Source organism: Panthera tigris, chromosome E2 (assembly GCF_018350195.1).
Source record: "Panthera tigris isolate Pti1 chromosome E2, P.tigris_Pti1_mat1.1, whole genome shotgun sequence".
Taxonomy (NCBI): domain Eukaryota; kingdom Metazoa; phylum Chordata; class Mammalia; order Carnivora; family Felidae; genus Panthera; species Panthera tigris.
The window spans coordinates 18,618,758-18,640,069 of record NC_056674.1 but is presented as its reverse complement, the minus strand read 5'-3'; the positions used below and the strand labels follow the sequence as shown (position 1 = coordinate 18,640,069).

At 42.7% G+C, this 21,312-nt stretch overlaps 1 long non-coding RNA gene across 2 annotated transcripts; it reads right to left on the bottom strand.

Moving 5' to 3' along the window:
• Positions 1–435: 435 nt before the first annotated feature.
• LOC122234263 lies at positions 436–18,512 on the bottom strand. Of its 2 annotated transcripts, XR_006212031.1 has the most exons (5): positions 18,327–18,512; positions 17,689–18,014; positions 15,920–16,044; positions 13,694–13,774; positions 3,716–3,798 (listed from the first exon to the last, which is right to left on the bottom strand). It is a non-coding gene; the product is annotated as an uncharacterized LOC122234263 (long non-coding RNA). The 2 variants fall into 2 exon arrangements; XR_006212032.1 differs by lacking the exon at positions 13,694–13,774 and having other exon boundaries at positions 436–3,798.
• Between the last annotated feature and the right edge of the window lie 2,800 nt (positions 18,513–21,312).

Sequence of the window (21,312 nt, the reverse complement as noted above, 5' to 3'; positions counted from 1 at the left end):
TCCGGGCCTTTGCCAAATGGGTGGTATCGGATCGGGCAGCCTCAGTGCTCCTCTCTGGTGGCCCCGGGGGGACTCTCCGAAGGAGCCGCTGCTCTCTGCGTGTGCCTCATAGTGTCTGTCCACTCGGGAATGCTAAAGATCCCTCCTCCTGGACACACACTGACTCTCTTCCTCCTTTGTCGTCTAATCAGGTAGTCACCTCTGTAAGGCCAGGGCCATCCAGTCACCCTCCAGAGCCTTGTTTAAAGGAGACTGAGCTAAAGGGGCACCTCGGTGGCTCAGTCGGTTGAACATCCGACTCTCGATTTCAGCTCAGGTCATGATCTCACAGTTTGTGAGTTTGAGCCCCACATCGGGCTCCCCACTGCCAGTTCGGAGCCTGCTGGGGATTCTCTCTGTCTTGCTCTCTCTGCTGTTCCCACATGCTCCCTCTCTCAGAAGAAAGAAATTAAAATTTTTTTCACTTCAAGAAGAAAAAAACTGAGCTGAAGTCACCAGGGGTGTGAAGGAAGGGGATATCAAAAGAAGACCATAGAAAAGCGTGCAAAAGTCGGGACTTCCAGAAAGGGGCCCCCTTAGGGGTGAGCACATACCATCAAGATCTAGGTCTCTGGCGACAGAAGAAGTTGTCGAACGTTTGGGAGCATCCTGAGCCTCAGAAGGGAAACTTCTATTCCAAGAAGGTGGCTTGGGCAAGACACCACAGACGCCTTCCATGAACTCCTTACCCAAAGGCGGTACAGCCCTGTTGGAGGCCTCCCGCTTGTCTGCAGGAGTGAGGCAGAGGGGCAGCAGGTGTGTCTAGCCCCGCCACTTCCTGCCCCTGCTACCAGAGAGGGTGAGGAAGGAAGAGCTTGATGAAGGCCACGGACTCAGCTCTCTAACCTTATGAAGTCAAAGAAAAAGACTCAAGAGAGAAAGGCTTTTAGGGAGTCTGTCAAGGAGAAATTCCCCAGCCACACCTGTTGGTTGCAGGTCCTAGAAACAAAATTCCAACGCCACGAGTTTTGCCACTGCTGCTGCTACTGCCGCCGCCGTGGGGTCGAAGTGAGAGGCTTCCGCCCCCCACCTTCCTTGCACGGTCATTGCTGAAGACATCAGCCCGGAGAAGACACAGCACCGCAAGGAAGATGCAGCCGCAGGGTTGGAGGATACAACGCAGACGACCTCAGACAGCGGTTCCCCTCGGCGCGCCCCCTCTCACAGGGAATGCACTTACTTCGCCATTGGCCACGTTCCCCTTGCAGATTCCAGAAACTACCAAATTAGCAGTCACTGACCTGCCCTACTTGTCTGTTTGGCCCCAATCCTACCTGCCCCTTTACCTACCCCCACACCAGATCTCCATCACGAAATGAGACGCAGAGTGTCTAACCGTCCTTTTGCTATTCCTACCATCGCTCTTTATAGATTCTGGCCCATCTTTGCGGTTCTGCTTAATAATGAGAATAGAGGCCCTTTGCGTTCCAGTTCCGCAGTCACAGTTGCAGGATCTTCTACTTCGCTTACCACCTCCTAGCACCTTCTCCTTCAGGCCTGCCCTCTGGAGAACTGAGTCACCTACATCTATGTGTGTGGATTCTCTTCCCTTTTTCTTACAGACTCCTCTTCAAGTCTCTCTCACTAGTGTCCCCTGTCTTTACCAGCCAGCTCATCACTGCTTCTGCGGTCACCCTCAATGGCCCAGTCAGCCCATCTGCGGACTGGACCTCAGAGGGTGCTTTGGACTTTGGTATGACGGCCACAGACAGCACTCTGCCTTGCCAGGCTTTCATCCCCAGGTCTCCACCAGGATCCAGCGTGAGCTCCCTCCCACGTGACCAGGCCGCTCTCAGCGTGGAGCAAATAACCCCTGCAAAGGCCACAGCTGCCACCAGCCCACCTGCTTAGATGGCCAGCGGCCCTACCGGAAACTTCCCCCTTCCTTTTGGGGCAGGGGTCACCCTTTAGCTGCAATTTGGGAGCCTATATGGGCAGCAATAGGAAGCTACTCTCTTCAACGCCCCTGTCTTTTCTGGCCCACCCACCACTGCCTCTGCAGTAGCCTCACTCCAGGACTCTTCAGACTCACCCTCCAAGCCTGCCTTGGACTATGATGAAGTCAATATAGGTAACATCCTCAATTCCCAGCCTGTTGATTCTGGTCTCTTCTTGACAGCTTTAACAGCTCTTTCCCTTTGGGAATCCTGGCAGCCCCAGCAGGACCTCCTTCCTTAGCCCGAACTGCGACCCTGGAACCCAACGGCAGTCAGCTCTGGGGAGTCCGACGCTCCCATATTCCAAATTTTACATCTCTGTCAACACCCAGCCAGCTTTTGGTGACACTTCAGTTGTTTTCCCCACTGGCACGGCCGCTCTGTCCTGCTCTGGAGCTGCCGCCGACACGCACAGCACTGAGAACTGCAGCTCACCTTCTGCCATAGCACTTCAGACCCTCTTGGGGTTACGGGGCTTGCGCGCCCTTTGAGATCGTGGCAGCTTTGGGGTCAGTGTGTATGTCCCAGGCTGCAGCTCCTTGTCTGGAAAACTCAGCTTTGGAGCAAGACCCTGTGGGACACCCAGCGCCATAGCTCGTGTTGGGGGACGCTGTCAGCCTATTGCATCCCTGTTGCAATCGGAGAGGCCAGCACTGTAGACGGCAAATCTGTCCTTGGAAACGCTTTCCTTCCTACCTATAATGAGGGCACCTAGAGCCAGCCCAGCCATGACATGCCTACTACTACTGGAGGAGAGAGCATCACTGAGGAGGTACATGTGCCATAAGACATTTGTGTTCAGATCACCTGGGACCCCTCCAACAGGGTACGTCTATTGCAGTCAGTTGGACTCCATAGCTCCGCCTGGGGGCCTTTACGTTCCTATCTGCAGTCAGGGCTCCTGGGTCCTACCTGAAGGAGTAGGTGTTTTGCAATGGGAGGGGCCAACCCCCACCCCATAACTGTGTTTGGATTGCTCTTCCTGCATCCTGTCTGAGCACCTGGAACCCATCTAATCACGGAACCCTGTTACTATTGGAGAAGGCTGCACCACTGAGAAGAAATGCATGCGTGCCACGAGACCCTTCTGTTCCCACCCTCCAGCAGACACCGAGCATCCACCTGGCCAGAGCACATACATCTACTGCTGTCTGAGGGGCTGGCATCATACCTGCGACTGGAAATGCAAATGTCAGAGCACCTGAGGCTCACGGTCCAAACACGGGTGACACGGTAGAAAAAGACAGTGTCATACCTGCACGTCTGGATATTTCTGTTCCCACTGTCACACTGAGTGGCTGGGGCACTCATGGTCAGAGTACATCTGTTGCAGTCTCAAGGGACAGCACCATAGAATTTCAAGAGGATTCTCTATTTTCCCCTTCATTCAGAACATCTGGGGTCTGCCTAGACAGAGTACTCTCTTTGATGTGGAGTATGAACACCACTAAGGAAGTAGCTAAACTTCAGCACTTTTGCTGCTGTCTTTTAGAGCACAGCACGCAGCTCTCTTGCCTTGGGGCACCTTCGTCACCTGTCCAGGTTTCTTTAGAGACAGAAGTATTGGATCACCAACCCATTCATTTTCTTCTCCTGAAAGAAACACTATCTCAGCAAAAGCTATCTAGAAATGGGGAGGGACCCTTAATTGCCACTAACGGGAAGAGGCTCGGCCCTTCCAGTTATGTCAAACAAACTTAACCCGCACTCTGTTCTAGAGCAAGCTGAAGCCCGATAGCTCGGGGCATTCGTGTACGTGTAAAACGGCGTAGTCTCAGATGAGGCTGATCAGAAGTCAACACGCTGGCCACGAGAAGTTATGCTGTGGAAAGAAGAAAGAGATCAGTAAGTATCAACCATGTCCTCCCTGGTTGCAGCTGTTAGCCTGGCAGACTCAAGCTGCGGGCCAGTTTTCCTCTATTCTTGGATGGGCAGGACCTCTTGCTGCCTAAAGCTGTCTTCTTCTGCATTTGCCTCAATGAGCCCTTTCTTACCAAGATTAAATAGTATATAATATGACATGTTTTATATATATATATATATATATATATATATATATATATATGTATGTATATATATACACACACACACAGGTGTGTATAGTCATATGTAATATATGTATATTATCTATGGTGCAGGCTTCTCCAATACACATGTAGTATTTTATCTTATATAAGGATATACCACATCCTATTTGCTGAACCACAGAACTTTGAAAAGTTAAGCCTGGCTCAACACATCACCACTCATACAGGTCAATTTTTCCTCCACAGTTGAGTAAAAGAACAAAAATGTGCGAGCAGCAGATTAATTAATGAGAACAAGAAAAAATATATATATATGGATGTGGTATAGCCACACTTTACTATTGCATCTGCCAATGTCTGAAACAAGGAAGTGAAGTTCAGAGGAGACGCGGGTGCTGCTGTCCCATCACTCTGATTTCACTGTAGGTCGGGTCATCCCTAATGTACATTCAGAAAACACATTTAATAATTTATAAAAAGAATTAAGTGTCTCGTCGGCGTCTTTCTCTTTAATCTGGACTTGGGCTATCATTCCCACACATTCACTGACTCTACTAGAGAGGAAGGATGTGGCATCTGGGCTCTCACACCTAGAAGAACAAAGGAAGAAAAAGCTCACTACTGCTTTGTAATTATTGGAAATTTTAGGTCTAGAATGTCTCATATTGTATAGGAGTGTTTTCATGCTCCATAAAAATTCAGAGAAGAGTCTCTTTTCCAGGGAATAACAAGATATAATAAGTCTTTTTGGAAGAAATAATTGGTCTGGCATTACTCTAAGTCCCTAAAATAGCAAATTACAATAGTTATAGTATCACCCAGTCCTAGCTGACTGTCGAGTCCTTGCTGTCTTCAGTAGACTTCATTCTTAAAAACGTAGTATTTTCTAAGACAATTCATACTATAAGAACTATCTAAAGCTGGGGAAAAAAGAAAAATACAAGTGTTTTCTTCATCTTTTACATATTATTTTATTAAATATTTATTCAGTGATGATTCTACACTAGACGTTGTGCTGCGAGAGCCTAATAACATAGAGTTTCCCCAAAGGAATTTACAATATAGTAGAAGAGACAGAAGAATAAGACTGGAAGGGTTGCTGATAGGGATTTGGGAGCAGGTAAGAAAGACATAAAACTAAGAATACCTATTCCTCAGAAACCCCACCCAAAAAAGAAGATGAGGGGACTTTCAGTTCCACATTTAAGGAGTCGGGAAGTCATTACTCTATCCTAATAAGGAAAAAAGCTGAACAGACTAAAAAATCAACCACTTTTGGGGTGCCTGGGTGGCTCAGTCAGTTAAGCATGTGTTGATTTTGGCTCAGGTCATGATCTCGCGGTTTGTGAGTTCAGGCCCCCCGTCGGGCTCTACACTGACAGTATGGAACCTGCTTGGGATTCTCTCTCTCTCTCTCTCTCTCTCTCTCTGTCCTACCCCCACTCTCTCTCTCTCTCAAAATAAATAAATAAACTTAGAAAAAATCAACCACTCTTCTTCGATCTGTGAGAGAGGTGAGGACCCAGGGCAAACAGCTGTCCAAGGTTGGGGAGACAAGTGAATATGGGGAGTCGTGGTTTACCAGAGCAGAGATTCATGAGTGGGAACCACTGTGGGAACCAGTGCCAGGGTGGAAAACCTGAACCGTTGTTGACAAATTACTGGAAGCACAATGTGGACAAATCCGTAAGTTAAAAACTCCCGGAGAACCTCCACAGGGAGGCCCCTGCAGTGAGTAGTATTTCCAGGAACTTGACCAGGTCCCCATAGTCAATAGCAGAGAAAAATCCCCTTGTACTCTGATGTGTGTGGGGTGAGGAGGGAATGAGGAGTTATTTTTGAAATATGCCAGAGCACTCTGTTCTTTTTTTGATATGTTTAAAAAGTCTTTTTTAATGTTTTATTTTTGAGAGAGAGAGAGAGAGAGAGAGAGAAAGAGCGAGCAAGCAAGTGAGGGGCAGAGAGAGAGGGAGACACAGGATCCGAAGCAGGCTCCAGGCTCTGAGCTGTCAGCACACAGCCTGACGTGGGGCTTGAACTCACAAACCGTGAGATTATGACTTGAGCCAAAGTCCGACGCTCAACCGACTGAGCCACCCAGGCACCCCAGAGCACTCTGTTCTTAACAAGGCCCACCCTCCAGAGAAACTAGTTAGCCAGAGCCTAAGTGATCTGAACAAGGAAAAGACATAACGCCAGTCGGCTCCAGCCTTCCACATTACTGGAGAAGAGAATACCCCGCTCCAGTCCACTCTAAGCCTTCCACGTGGGAGAAGGGAAATACCCAACTCCAGCCCATTCCAGCCATCCTGTCCCACCTGAGAGGGGAGAAAAAAGCTGAGGAACACTTGTGAAGTTCACCGGGCAGAAGCACGGGCTTCCTAAAATCCTGACAACTGAGGACTCTAAAACGCTCCTCTTCTCCCGACACGTTACCACCACATTACTAAAGGCCTACTTACAGCAGCTCCGTGTTACCCAGTGCCTCATGTTCACCTATCAAGGAAACATTACAAGGATTACTAAAATAAGGCATTACAAGAAAACATTACTAAAAGGCCAAAACAAAACCAAAACCAAAAGCACCCCCCACACACAGCCTGAAGATAGAAAGCAAGCAACTGAACCAGAACTGGTAAGGATGTTAGAATTATCAGATCCAATTATCAATAAAACAAGTATGATTAATATGCTAAGAGCTCTAATGGATCAAGTAGCCGGCATACAAGGACAGATGCGTGATGTGAGCCGACAGATGGAAATCCTAAGACAGAACCAAAACAAATGCTAGACATAAAACGCTGTAACACAAATGAAGAGTGCTTTTGCTAGGCTGACCGGCAGACCAGACACAACTGAAGACAGAAATCTCCGAGCTTGAGGATATCTCAATAAAAACATACAAAACTGAAAAGCAAAAAGAACAAAGACAAAAACAACAACAACAAAAAAACAACAGAATAATCAAGAAAGTGGGACAACTAAAAAGGTGTACCATACACACAATGGGAGTACCAAAAGGAGAAAGAAAGAGAGTAACTGAAGAAATATTTTAAACAGTAACTGAGAATTTCCCCAAATTAAAGTCAGACACCAAACCAGGGATCCAAGAAGCTCAGAAAACAACAGGCCATAAAATTACGCTTAGACATATCATTTTCAAACTGCAGAAAATCAAAGATAAAGAAAAAATCTTGAGGGGCACCTGGGTGGCTGAGTAGGTTAAGTGTCTGACTCTTGGTTTCAGCTCACTGCTGCTAAGTTCAAGCCCCGCATCCGGCTCTGTGCTGACAGCTCAGAGCTTGGAGCCTGCTTCAGATTCTGTGTGTATCTCTCTCTCTGTCCCTCCGCTGCTTGTGCTCTCTCTCTCTCTCTCTCTGTCTCAAAAATAAATGAACATTTAAAAAAAAAAAAAGAAAAAATCTTGAAAGAGGCAGGGTGTGGGGAGAAAACACCTTACCTAGAGCAACAAGGAATTACATCTGAATCTCCACAGACACCATGCAAACAGAAGAATGGAGTGAAAAATTTAGTGTTGAGAGGAAAAAAACACAAAAACCCACTAACCTGTAATTCTACATTCAGTGAAATTATGCTTCAAAAGTGAAGGAGAAATAAAGACTTTCTCAGACAAAAATTGAGGAAATTTGTTTCCAGTAGACCTGCTTTGCAAATATGTATATATATATATATATATATATATATATATATATACACACACACACACCCACACACACACATATATATATATATAGAGAGAGAGAGAGAGAAGTTCTTTAGAGAGAAGTAAAATAATATAGGACAGAAACTCAGTTCTGCTCAAAGAAAGGATGAACATCAAAGAAGGAATGAGTGAAGGTAAAAAAAAAAAGCTTTTATTTTTCTCATTCTTAATTGTTCTAACAGATAACAGTTTGTTTAAAAATAATAATAATTTGATTATATGGGATTATGTTATCTATCTATCATTACACATGCTTGTATATAGATGAAATGAATGATGGGAGGGAGTAGTTTGGATTATTTTGTTATTACAAAATACACTACCTGTGAAGTGGTATAGTGTTACCTGAAGGTAGACTTGGGTCAGTTGTAAATGTATATTGCAAACTCTAGGGCAACCACTAAGAGGGAAAAAGAGAAATACACCTGTTATAAAAAAAAAAAAAGAAATGGAGTAATATAAAATGCTCAGTTGAGGCAGGAAGGGAGTAGAAGACAAAAAACAGGAACATAGAACGAGGGCAATAAATAGGAAATCAGTAACAAATAAAGTAAATGTTAATCTAACTATATAAAAGGTGAAACAAAATGGAGTCATTTATGTCAAGGAGTTTTAAAAAGGAGCCTTTAACAAAATGGGCTTTAATGCAGGGCCTCACCAAGTGGAACCGTGAACTCTTGAACTGGGCCAAACTGCAAATATTCCAAGGACTCTGCACAAACACCTACAACTGGCTACAGTAACGACTTGTTTTTGCTTAGTGATAGCTTGGCCAAGATTAGTTTTCTGCTGCCAACACCAATAAAAACTCTTTGTAAACATGTACATGCATTCCTTTTGTCTTTCAAACACCCCTGTTTCTCCTACTTAGTGGGACACTGTTTGGGTTGCTACCCAAATCTGGGTACCCCAAATTGTAATTATTTGATCCCAAATGAAGGCTTTTGCTTAGTTATTGCCTCCTAACATTTTTCAGTTGACACAGGAGTAATCACTTTTAACATCAATGGTCTAAATTCACCAATTAAAAGACAGAGATTGTCAAAATGGATCAAAAACCATAACCCAAGTGGATGTTGTCTACAAGAAAAGCACTTTAAATGTAAAGACACATATAGATTAAAAGTCAATGTATGGAGAAAACTATACCATGCTAACACCAATCAAAAGAAAGCAGGCGTAGCTATATTAATTTCAGACAGAGCAGATGTCAAAGCAAGGAAAATTATCAGGGATAAGGGGCATTATATAATGATAAAGGGATCAATTCTCCAAGGGCACATAATACTCCTGAACATATATTCGCATAGCAGGAACATGCTATACCACAGGAGGCAAAAACTGGTAAAACAGTAAGAAGAAGGAAATGAATCCACTATCATAGTTGGAGGCTTTAACAAACCCCTCTATCAGAAGTGGACAAATCCAGCAGGCAGAAAACCTGTAAGGACAAAGTTGAACACAATGACACGATAGATTCACTAGATATAATTGACATCTACAGACCACCTCATTCAACCACAGCAGAATACAAATTCTTCTCAAGCTCACATGGGACATTCAACAAGGTAGACCATATATTGGGCCATAAAATGAGCTTAATAAATTTAAAAGATTATAATTCCTACAATGTCTGCTCTTAAACCACACTGGAATTAAATTAGAAAATAATAACTGAAATGTAACTGGAAAATCCCAAAATACGAGGAGATTAAACAACACACTTGTAAATAACACATAGATCAAAGAAGAAATATCAAGATAGGTTAAACAATATTTTGAACTAAATGGAAATGAAAACACAGCTTATCAAAAATTTTGGGATATAGTGAAAGCAGTGCCTGGGGGAAATTTATAGTATTGAGTGCCTATATTCAAAAAGATGAAAAGATCTAAAATCAATAATCTAAGTTTCAACCTTAGGAAGCTAGAAGGAAAAGAGAAAATTAAATCCAAAGTAAGCACAGGAAAAGAAATAATAAGAATTAGAGCAAAAATCAATGAAATTGAAAACAGGAAATAGAGAAAATCAGTGAATTCAAAAGATAGTTCTTTGAAATATCAATAAAATCAATAAGCCTCTAACCAGACCAACTGAGAAAAAAAGAGAGAGAAAGAGAACACAAATTACTATTTGGCTGAATTTAAATTTCCTAAAATGTTGTGAAAGAATTTTTAATATCCGTTCAAGAGAGTTACTAATCCATTGTATTCTTTTCTTGTTAAATTCTGGTGTTAGAGTAATGCTGGCCACACAGAGCAAGCTATGAAATATTCCTTTTTCTGTATTTTCTGAAAGAATGTGCAGAAGAAGAACACTGGCAAAATTTCTTCCTTATAGGTTTGATAGAATTTTCCAGTAGACCCATTTGAGCCTGCAGTTCTTTTCCTGGAAAGGTTTTTGTTTTTGTTCTTGTTTTTTGTTTTTAGTTTTGTTTTTTTTTTTAACATTTATTTATTTTTGAGAGACAGAGAGAGACAGAGCGTGAGTGGGGAGGGGCAGAGAGAGAGGGAGACACAGAATCCAAAGCAGGCTCCAGGCTCTGAGCTGTCAGCATAGAGCCTGACGCGGGGCTCGAACTCACAAACCGTGAGATCATGACCTGAGCTAAAGTCGGATGCTCAACCGACTAAGCCACCCAGGCACCCCCCAGAAAGGTTTTTTTTAGTCCCTTATTATCCTTTCAATATCTGTCAGATCTGTATTCATGCTGTAGTTTTATTCATATTTGTAGTTATTTGGGTTTTTTTTTAAAAAAAACTTTATTGAGATACAGTTCACATGCTCCTACAATTTACTCAATTAAAGTGTATATAGTTCAATGGTTTGCAGTAGAATCACAGATATGTGCAACTGTAATGGATAAACTCATGCTCCTGTGTGTCTCTCTCCTACTTTTATTTACACTGCCACATTACTTCTGACACCAGATGGGTAGGTGTTCTACATACTCATCAGGAAGTTCTCCAATTCTCAGCAGAGTCCTACAAATTTAGCTCAGTTGTGACACTATCCGCTAGGAGATAGTGTCAGATCCCTTAAGGGCTCAGTCCCACAAGACTGCCTCTGTTTCAGGTGCCAGTCACAAATCCCAGGTTGTTACCCGTGCTTCTGACTGACTGGCTATAAACTGGAGGTTCCCGTGACTTTCTCCAGAGGTTCTATTAATTTGCTAGAGCAACTCACAGAACTCAGGACACCAGTTTACTTACTACTAGATTACCACTTTACTATAGAGGATATTAAAGGATATGAATGAATCGCTAGATGAAGAGATACACAGGCCAAGGTCTGGAAAGGTCCCAAATACAGGAGTTTCTTTCCCTGTGGAATTTGGGTACACCACCCTCTAGGCACATAAATGCATTCTGATCACAAACAGGGAAGCTCGCTAAACCCTGTCCTTCTTGGGTTTTTAATGGAGGCTTTGTGACATAGGCATGGTTGATTTAATCATTGGTCATTGGTGATTGAACTTGATTTTCTCCAGGTCCTCTCCCCAGAGGCAGGTGGAGGGACTGAAAGTTTCAACTCTCTATTGACATACTTCCCCCCCCATCCTGAGGTTACCTGGGGGTTTTCCAAAAGCCACATCATTAACATGACAAAAGTCGCCTTTATTACTCTTACTTAGGAAATTCCAAGGGCCAGCAACCATCACCAAGATCGATTTTAGATTTTTTTATCACCTCAAAAAGAAACCTCCTACTGTTCAGCTACAACCCTCTCTCTCCCTACCCCTTCAAGTTCTAGGCAACCGCTAACCTACTTTTTGTGTCAAGAGAGTCCATGTTCTGGATACTTCATATGAATGAAATCATATAATATGTGGTTTTTTTTGTGATGGTCTTCTTTCACTTAGCATAATGTTTTCAAAGTTCATCCATGTTGTAGCATGTATCGATGCTTCGTTCCTTTTTATGACTGAATAATGTTCCATTGTATGAATACACCACATTCATTTATCCATTTATCAGTTGATGGACATTTACATTGTTGATACCTTTTGGCCATTATAAATAATGCTATAATCATTCATATACAGTTTCTGTGTGGACATATGTTTTCATTTCTCTTGTGTCCATGCCTTGGAGTAGAATTGCTGGGATATAGGATAACTCTTATGTTTAATATTTTGAGCAACTGACAGACTGTTTTCCAAAGTGTCTGCACCCTTTTACATTCCCACTAACAGTGTTTAAGGCTTCCAATTTCTCCATATTCTCCCCCACATTTGTTATCTTCCTTTCTGATTCTAGTCAACCTAGTTGGTATGAAATGGTATATCATTGTGGTTTTGATTTGCATTTCCCTGATGACTAATGCTGTTGAACATCTCATGTGCAAATTGGTCATGAGGGTACTTTGCCTGTTTTTTGAGTCTTCTTTTCGTCTGTTTTTTTTTTTTTAATTGAGTTGTGTTTCTTACATGCATATGGAGACAAGTTCCTAATCAGATATATGATGTATAAATATTTTCTTCCATTCTGTGGTTTTTCTTCTCAATTTCTTGATTATATCCTTTAAAAAGCACAAGTTTTTAAATTTTGATGTAATCCATTTTATCTGTTTCTTTTGCTTGTGCTTTGATATCTTGCCTAAGAATCCTTGGCCAAATACAACAAACAAAAGGTCCTGAAGATTTACTCCTATGTTTTCTCCTAAGAGTTTTTTCTATAACGTTTTTAACTCATTTAGGTAGTTGATCCATTTTGAGTTAATTTTTGTATATGGTAAAAGATAATGGTAATGGTAGAAGAAAATTTCATTCTTTTGCATGTGGCTGTACAGTTAGCTGTTCCACCACCATTTATTGAAAAAACTATTTTTCTCCTATTGAATGGTCTTAGCACCCTTATCAAAAAAAAGTTGACCATAGACATATGGATTTCTGGACTCCTAATTTATTCCATTATCTATCTATCTATCTACCCTACACCAATACCACACTGTCTTGATTGCCACTGCATTGTAGTAGCTTTTGAAATAGAGAAGAGTCTATTGAGCTTTTGAAATAGAGAATAGAGTCTTACGCTGTGCTTCTTTTTCAAGATGTTTGGTTAATTGGGGTCCTTTGCAATTCCTTATGAATTTGAGAATCAGATTGTAAATCTCAACAAAAAAGACAACTGGAATTCTAACAGGGATCATGTTGAATCTGCAGATTGGTTTGGGAAGTCTCACCACCTTAAATCAAATCTTATTCATGAACAGGAGTTGTTTTTCATATTATTTATATCTTTCAAAATCTCTTTCAACAGTGTTTTTGCAGTCTTCAGAGTATAAACAGGAAACTTCTTGTTAAATTTATTCGTAAATATTTTATTTTTATGATGGTATTGAAAATGAAATGGTTTTCTTAATTTCATTTTTTTTATTGGTTCAGCATAAGTATATAGAAAGATAATTGATTTTTGTATAGTGTTTTGTATCTGGTAATCTTGATGAAATTGTTTATTAGTTTTAATATTTTTTTAGTGTATTGGAGCACCTGGGTGGCTCAGTCAGTTAAGCGTCGAACTTTGGCTCAGGTCATGATCTCGTGGTTTGTGGGTTTGAGCCCTGCATCGGGCTCTGTGCTGACAGCTCAGAGCCCAGAGCCTGCTTTGGATTCTGTGTCTCCCTCTCTCTCTGCCCCTCCCCTGCTCGCACTCTGTCTGTCTCTCTCTCAAAAATAAATAATAAACATTAAACATTTTAAAAAATATTTTTAGTGTATTCCTTTAGATACTCTCTATATAAGATGCATATCTCTGTGGATATAGTTTTACTTATGCTTTTTCAATTTGGATGGCATTTTTTTTTCTTTCTCTTGCTGAATTGCCTTGGCTAGAGACTCCAGTAAAATATTGAGTAAAAGGGGTGAGAGTGGACATTCTAATCTTGTTCCTCATCTTAGGGATAAAGCATCCATCTTCGACCATTACGTACACATTTGCTGTGGGTTTTTTTGTCCATGCCTTACCAGGTCGAGGAGATTCACTTTTATTCTTTGTTCTTTTCTAACGAAAGGATGTTGGAGTTTGTCACACGCTTTTTTCTGCATCTGTTGAGATGATCATGATTTTTTAAAAACTATTGATACGGTGTCTGGCAATGAATTAATTCTAATTGACATATAACATTATATTAGTTTCAGATGTACAACATAATGATTTGATATTTATATATATTGCAAAGTGATAACCACAAGTCTAGGTGAGATCATCACCACACAGTTATATTTTTTTGTTGTTGTGACAAGGACTTTTAAGATATACTCTCTTAGAAAACTTCAAGTATACAATATAATATGATTAACTGTAGTCATCATGCTGTACATTACATATCCAGGATTTATTTATTTTATAACTGGAAGTTTGTACCTTTTGACTACCTTCACCTTTACTTATTCTGCACACCCTCAACCCCTACCTCTGACAAACACCAATCTGTTCTGTTTATATAGGAGTTCAGTGTTTTTTGGATTTCATGTAGAAGTGAGATCATAGGGGTGCCTGGGTGGCTCAGTCGGTTGGGCGTCCGACTTCGGCTCAGGTCATGATCTCGCGGTCCGTGAGTTCAAGCGCCGTGTTGGGCTCTGTGCTGACTGCTCGGAGCCTGGAGCCTGTTTCAGATTCTGTGTCTCCCTCTTTCTCTGACCCTCCCCTGTTCATGCTCTCTCTGTCTCAAAAATAAATAAACGTTAAAAAAAAAAAAAGAAGTGAGATCATAATGCTATTTGCCTTTTTCTGTCTGATTTATTTCATTTAGCATAATGGCCCCTCAAGGCCCATCCATGTTGTCACAAATGGCAAGATTTAATTCTTCTTTTTTTTTTTTAGGGCTGAATAATATCCGTATCCATTCATCTTCTTTATCCATGAATACATTGACGGACACCTCGGTTGCTTCCATGGGTTGGCTACTGTGAATAATGCGGCAATGAACATGAGGTCAGATATCTCTTCAAGACAGTGTTTTCCGTCTCTTCGACAAATATCCAGAAGTGAAATTGCAGGATCACGTTGTAGTTCTGTTTTTTTTTAAGTTTATTTATTTATCAGAGAGAGAGAGAGTGCGAGCACAAGTCGGGGAGGGGCAGAGATAGGGAGAATCCTAAGCAGGCTCTGCCCAGGCAGCGAGGAGCCCAACACAGGGCTCGAACTCACGAACTGTGAGATCATGACCTGAGCCGAAGTCAGACACTTAACCAACTGAGCCCCCCAGGCGCCCTTCTATTTTTTAATGTTTTGAGGAATGTCTATAATTGTTTCCATACTGGCTGCACTAATTACATGCTCACCAATTATGCACAAGTTCCCTTTTCTCTACATCCTCTCACCAACACTTGTTATTCCTTGTCTTCTGATGACAGCCATTCTGACAGGTGTCACACAGGCGGTTTTTTTTTTTTTTTTCTCATCGTGGTTTTGACGCATTTCTCTGATGATTGGTGATGTTGAGCACCTTTTCATGTACCTATTTAAAAAATGTCTATTCAGGTCCTCTGCTCATTTTAAATCATACTGTGTTTTTGGTATTGAGTTGTACGAGGTCTTTATATATTTTGTATATTAGTCTTTTATCAGGAATACGATTTGCAAATACTTTTTCTCATTCAGCACGTTGGCTTTTCATTTCATTGCCTTCTTTCTTCGGTGCAGAAGCTTTTTGGTGTGATGTAGTCCTCCTTGTTTATTTTTGCTTTTGTTGCCTTTGCTTTTGGTGTCAGATGCAAAAAATCATTGCAAAGACCTTATCTTCATACAGATACAAACACAGATATTTATGTCTATATATCATCTGCATCTATGTCTCCAGCTCTAGCTGTACCTATATCTCCGTATATCATATGAGTGGACTGGACCAGTTAATATTGGTAAGTAGTCATTTTCAGCCAGGCCCCTAAAAGCTGGTTATGCAATTATTCAACGTTTTTTATTTATTTTTTTGGGACAGAGAGAGAGACAGAGCATGAACGGGGGAGGGGCAGAGAGAGAGGGAGACACAGAATCGGAAACAGGCTCCAGGCTCCGAGCCATCAGCCCAGAGCCTGACGCGGGGCTCGAACTCACGGACCGCGAGATCGTGACCTGGCTGAAGTCGGACGCTCAACCGACTGCGCCACCCAGGCGCCCCATGGTTATGCAATTATTACAAGATATAGTGCAGTCCTTGGCTTTTAAGCCAGGGTGGATACTGTACCCACCTGAAATGCATCTCCTCTCCTTCTCCCAGAGGGGATAAGATCACGCATAGACAGCTGTGCTGTCAGCTACAAAGCTCAACTGGAAGAGAAACGCCCAGTATTGCTGTGCGGATAACTGTTGGTCTCTGCAAATGTAGGGTAAGAAAGAGAAACAAAAGACATGCAGATCATACAGAAATAAAGCTATGTTTATTCAGAGATACATGATTTACAGAAAATACTATGTGGATGTAGAAAACTCAAAGGAGTCTGCAAAGAAACCACCAGAAGTAAAAAGTAAATTTAGCAAGGTCTATATCCGGATGTATATGTGTATATGTATATGTATATGTATATGTATATATCATCCATATATCTATATAGTGTGTATATTTTACGTGTGAGTGTTGTGTAGATACAGATAAACAGATAAATGTATTTTCCATGTACTACCAATAACCTATTTAAAAGAAACCTAAAAGAAACCATTTGGGGGCCACTGGGTGGCTCAGTTGGTTGAACATCTCTTAATTTTGACTCAGGTCATAACCTCAGGGTTGTGGGAATCAGTCCCAATGTAGGCTCTGAGCTGAGCGTGGAGCCTACCTAAGGCTCTCTCTCTCTCTCTCTCTCTCTGCCCCTCTCTCTGGCTTGCCCATGCTCGCGCTCTCTCTCTCTCTCTCTCTCTCTCTAAAATATAAATAAATAAATAAGAATAAAGAGATCACTTAAAATAACATTTACAGGGGGCCTGGCTGGCTCAGTCCGTGGAACATGCAACTCTTGATCTTGGGGTTGTGAGTTTGAGCCCCATGTTGGGTATGGAGATTACTCAAAAATAAAATTAAAAAAAAAAAACCAACATTTACAGGGGCGCCTGGATGGCTCAATCTGTTAAGCATCTGACTTCAGCTCAGGTCATGATCTCAGAGCTCGTGAGTTCGAGCCCCGCATCAGGCTCTGTGCTGACAGCTCAGAGCCTGGAGCCTGCTTCACATTCTGTGTCTCCCTCCCTCTCTGCACCTCCCCCTCTCGCACTCTGTCTCTCTCAAAAATAAACACGAGAAAAAAATAACGTTCACAAATCCCGTAAAATACCTAGGAATAAGTTAGCAAAAGCTGTTCAAGACCTGTGCACACAAAACTACGAAATAGTTGAAAAGTTTCTCTGTACAGGGCCAGATAGCAAATAATATAAATTCTGTGGCTCACATATAGTCTCTATCACATATTTTTCTTTGCAGCTCTTTAAAAATGTTAACACAATGCCTAGTGTGTTAACAGGCTTCAGCTTCACAGGCTATGAGCTGAATTTTGCCCACAGGCTGTAATTTGCTGACCCTTGCTTCAAAACATAGCCGGAGAGAAAATTCAAAACACCTAATTTTATACAGATCTGTCCCATGCAGTGGACTGCAGAAATTAATATTGTTAAATTGCCAGTTTCGACCAGGATTCTGAAAACTGGTCTATGGATATGGGTGCCCTTGGGGCACAAGGCTTTTTTAAGCCAGGATGGATCCTTTACTCATCTGATGTTTATCTCCTGTCCCTGCACAGACAGCGATGTGGTTGGCTACAAGGATCTGTAAGAAAAGAAATGCCCTATGGGGATATGCTGGCAATTGGGGTCTCTACCCAGCATCTTCTCAAGAGCCTGGAGCCCAGTGTAGCCAAGGGTCCACTTAAGAGGTGAACCAATCCAGACGCCTAGTAGGCAGCCCATGGGCTCATTACAGGTGTCCTAAGTACCCCGAGGACTATAAGTAATGCTAATACATGATGCCTACCTGATAAGGAGGCACCACAATCCGGTGGCTAAATTAAGGAACTCTGGAATCAGACGGACTGGGTTCAAATGGGGGCTCCGCCACCTGTACAACCTGGGGAAAGTGCTGTTTTACCAAATTGACAAAAAGGCCGTGAAGAGGACCTGCCTGCTAGGAAGAGATGTGGAAAGCAGCATCCGGGCTGGCGGGGGCATCTTGTTTCCGCCTCAGAAAACCTCGCTGCCGGGCGGGGATGCTGTCGGCTCGTACTTTCCCCGGCTGCGGGACGCGGTGAGGCGCCAGAGCCGTTCGTTCCTGGAGGCCGCGGTGTCGGGAGCCTGAACTACCTGTATGGGGATGAGGGAGGGAAAGCGTGTGCTCCACGGCTGTTCTTGCGCCGCGGCTGCTCGGGTCTGTCCTCCCCCACTTAGCACTGGCCCGCTGCACCCCCCCGCCCCCCTCCACGGCGCAGTCGGTCACCCGGCGAGACGGCACCGCCCTAACCCTCCCTGTAAGCCGCAACCCCCCGTGGCAGGATCAGGCTTGCTCCCGCCTTGGGCTTTGAGGCCCTTCTGCCTCCAGGGACCCCAGGAGGAAGGGCTGGCGGGCTCACAGGCCTGGCTGCCGGATGCCCCGAGAGCCTCCTGAACAGCTCCCACCTGGCGGGGCCCTTTTGGTGCCCAACGTCTGGAGCTAGGTGAGGGAAGGCTCGAAGCCCAAGCGAGCCAGCCGGGCTCTGGCCGTTGGACCCCGCCCTTTGCCCTTAGCCGCTAGTTCTTCGCGCCCTTGGCTCGCGCACCCTTTCTCTGTCATCCGTTGCGGTGATGGAGCCCAACGTTCGCCGGGCAGCGCGGCCTTGGTGGTGGAGGGGCGGGAGCGAGGAGACCCCCTCGCCTGCGCCTCCCCGCGCTCCGAAGGTTCCGCAGCGCGCACCTGCTCTTCGCTGCCACCTCCTTCCTAAGGCTGACACCGCTCGCGCCTTCTGCCCCCACGCCGCACCGGCCACCAGCGCTTCCCCGGGCTGGCTGGGATCACAGCGCCGACCCTGCGCCCCTCCATTATTAATAAGGACAATAATGCTATAGACATTATAATAGACAAGCTATTCTTGTCTTTCTAGATAACTTCATGAGTCAACATTAATGATCTGCTGGGAACGGCTCACTTTTCAAATGTGTTTCAGAGACCATCTTAATTCTCTGAAATTATAGATGAACCACAACTGCAGCCACTGTCCTAGCAGGAAACACAATTTGATAAGTGGCTGTTCTTTCCAGACAAATATATGAACTTAGATGAAATAGAATATATTTCAGGAAACGCCATTAAAAAAAAAAAAAAAACACCACGAGATAGACAAAAAATTCTGCTTTCCTGGGTTAGAGAAAGAAAGAGACCAGAGAGCTTTCTGAGACACGCTGTGGGCTTTTCTACCTGCTTTCGGGCTTCTAGGCATCCTTCCTCCCTGACATAGCTTTGTCCAAAATCTGGATCTTACCCCTGACTAATCAAACACTTATAACATCACTATGCTCATGCTGAACTCTTTAAACACTAGTGAAGAACAGTAAGATGATGACCATTCATTCTGGAGTAACGGTTACTTGGTGTCTGAGGGACATTTTCTGATATGTACATAAGTTTGTATGTATGTTGGGGGGAGGCTCCCCCCGCCATTGGGACTGTCATGGTTAAATGAGACTAACAATTGTTTCCCAAAAATGTTTGTGATTTTAAAATTTCTTTGATCTAAGAATTATCCTTCTAATTGACTGCATTTCTTCCCACCAAGGAACTCGCATTCCCCTCTGCAAAATACAAATTGCTAATGTACTCACCCCTTACCCCTGAACACATTAGTCCGACAGTTTGTTCTCATAAATAAAACTCTTGTCCTGATAAGTATTGATTGATATTTCCAGATCGCCACCTCAGGGAGCAAAATGTACACATGTAGGCTCTAACAGTCTCCAAGAAAAGTCCTGCGATCAGGGGAATGAATGCAACGGGTCTTTATTTGTCCTCGAATATCTCCAGTTCCCGCAGGGCAGGAGCAATCAGTGAAAACAGCTGGTTCTGGAATCACAGGCTTCTGCAAAGTTGTCTCTGATTTACATGAGCTGTGTGAGTTCTCACTCCAGATCAGATGACTTCCTGTTTGTTATTTACCTACTCATCTTCAGAATGATTTCTGCTTCATTCTCTTTGTCTTTTGGCTTACTTTGCTTCTTCTCTATTATTTTGAAATTTTCATTCTAATATTAATTGCTGTTATACAAAGTATATTCACAAGCATTTTTAACAAATCCATATGTTTACGAAGTTAATGTGAATATTCTTTATCTAAGTTCCCTGTTCCTCTCTCCTATTTCAAGAATCCAAAGAGTAAACAGTGTCATTAACTGGTATATATTCTTTAAGAAGCGCTTTTCAATTAAAAAAAGAATATTGGCTTTTATTCATTTATTACTTCTCAGTGAAATCTCCCTTAAATCTCTACTTGACCTTCTCGTGGTAATTCATCTTGTACCCCTCTATGAGATGTATAAGATTGGTGTCCACAGAAGGCTGAAAGATCATTGCTGGTCAGCTCTGTGTCTCCATGGGGGATTCCATGCCCCAAGATTTCGGTTCCAACCGAATCTTTCGGTTTTTTGTTTGTTTATAAAAAGTCTATTGTTTTCTACTAAAAACATTGATGTCATCCTTACATTTTAGTTAAATTACATAAGGCATTTAACATACCAGGAACAACTTTGATATGGCTTTCAAAAAAAAGATAGTTCTTTATTTTTTTTAAGTTTATTTATTTTGAAAGAGAGTGAGTGAGAGAGCAGGGGAGGGGTAGAGAGGGAGGGAGAGAGAGAATCCCAAGTAGGCTCTGCACTGTCAGCACAGAGCCCGATGTGGGGCTAAAACCCACGAACCCACGAACTCAGATCATGACCTGAGCCAAAATGGAGAGCTTAACCAACTGAGCCACCCAGGAGCCCCAAAAGAAAGACAGTCCTTTAAATTAATCTAATCACCAATGCTTTGGAATAAACTCCAAATTCTGGATTACTATAAAAATGGCTATTGTGTAAAATGTTTGATTATAATATGGTAATGTAATGGTAATAACTGTAAATTTTAATAAATAATATCATGTAAATCAATAAATATTTCCCTCCACATTCTGAAGGGGGACTTATAACTACTGGGTTGTACTTAGAACTTATCAGTGGAAAGGGCTAATATACCTATTTTTTAAAGATTATACTTCAAGTTTATGCTGATATTTTTGAACCAATTTAGAAATGCAGAATTTCTACTCAATATTTATGGTTTTATATTTGCATCTACTATTACTTTAAGCTAATAACTTTTTTACAAATAAAAATTCTAATAATTTTGTTAATGTGATAATATACAACAATTTAAGATTTCTTTGAAGTTTTGGGGCGCCTGGGTGGCTCAGTCGGTTGAGTGTCCGACTTCGGCTCAGGTCACGATCTCACAGTCCGTGAGTTCGAGCCCCACGTAGGGCTCTGTGCTGACAGCTGGGAGCCTGGAGCCTGTCTCAGATTCTGTGTCTCCCTCTCTCTCTGAACCTCCCCTGTTCATGCTCTCTCTGTCTCAAAAATCAATAAAGGTTAAAAAAAA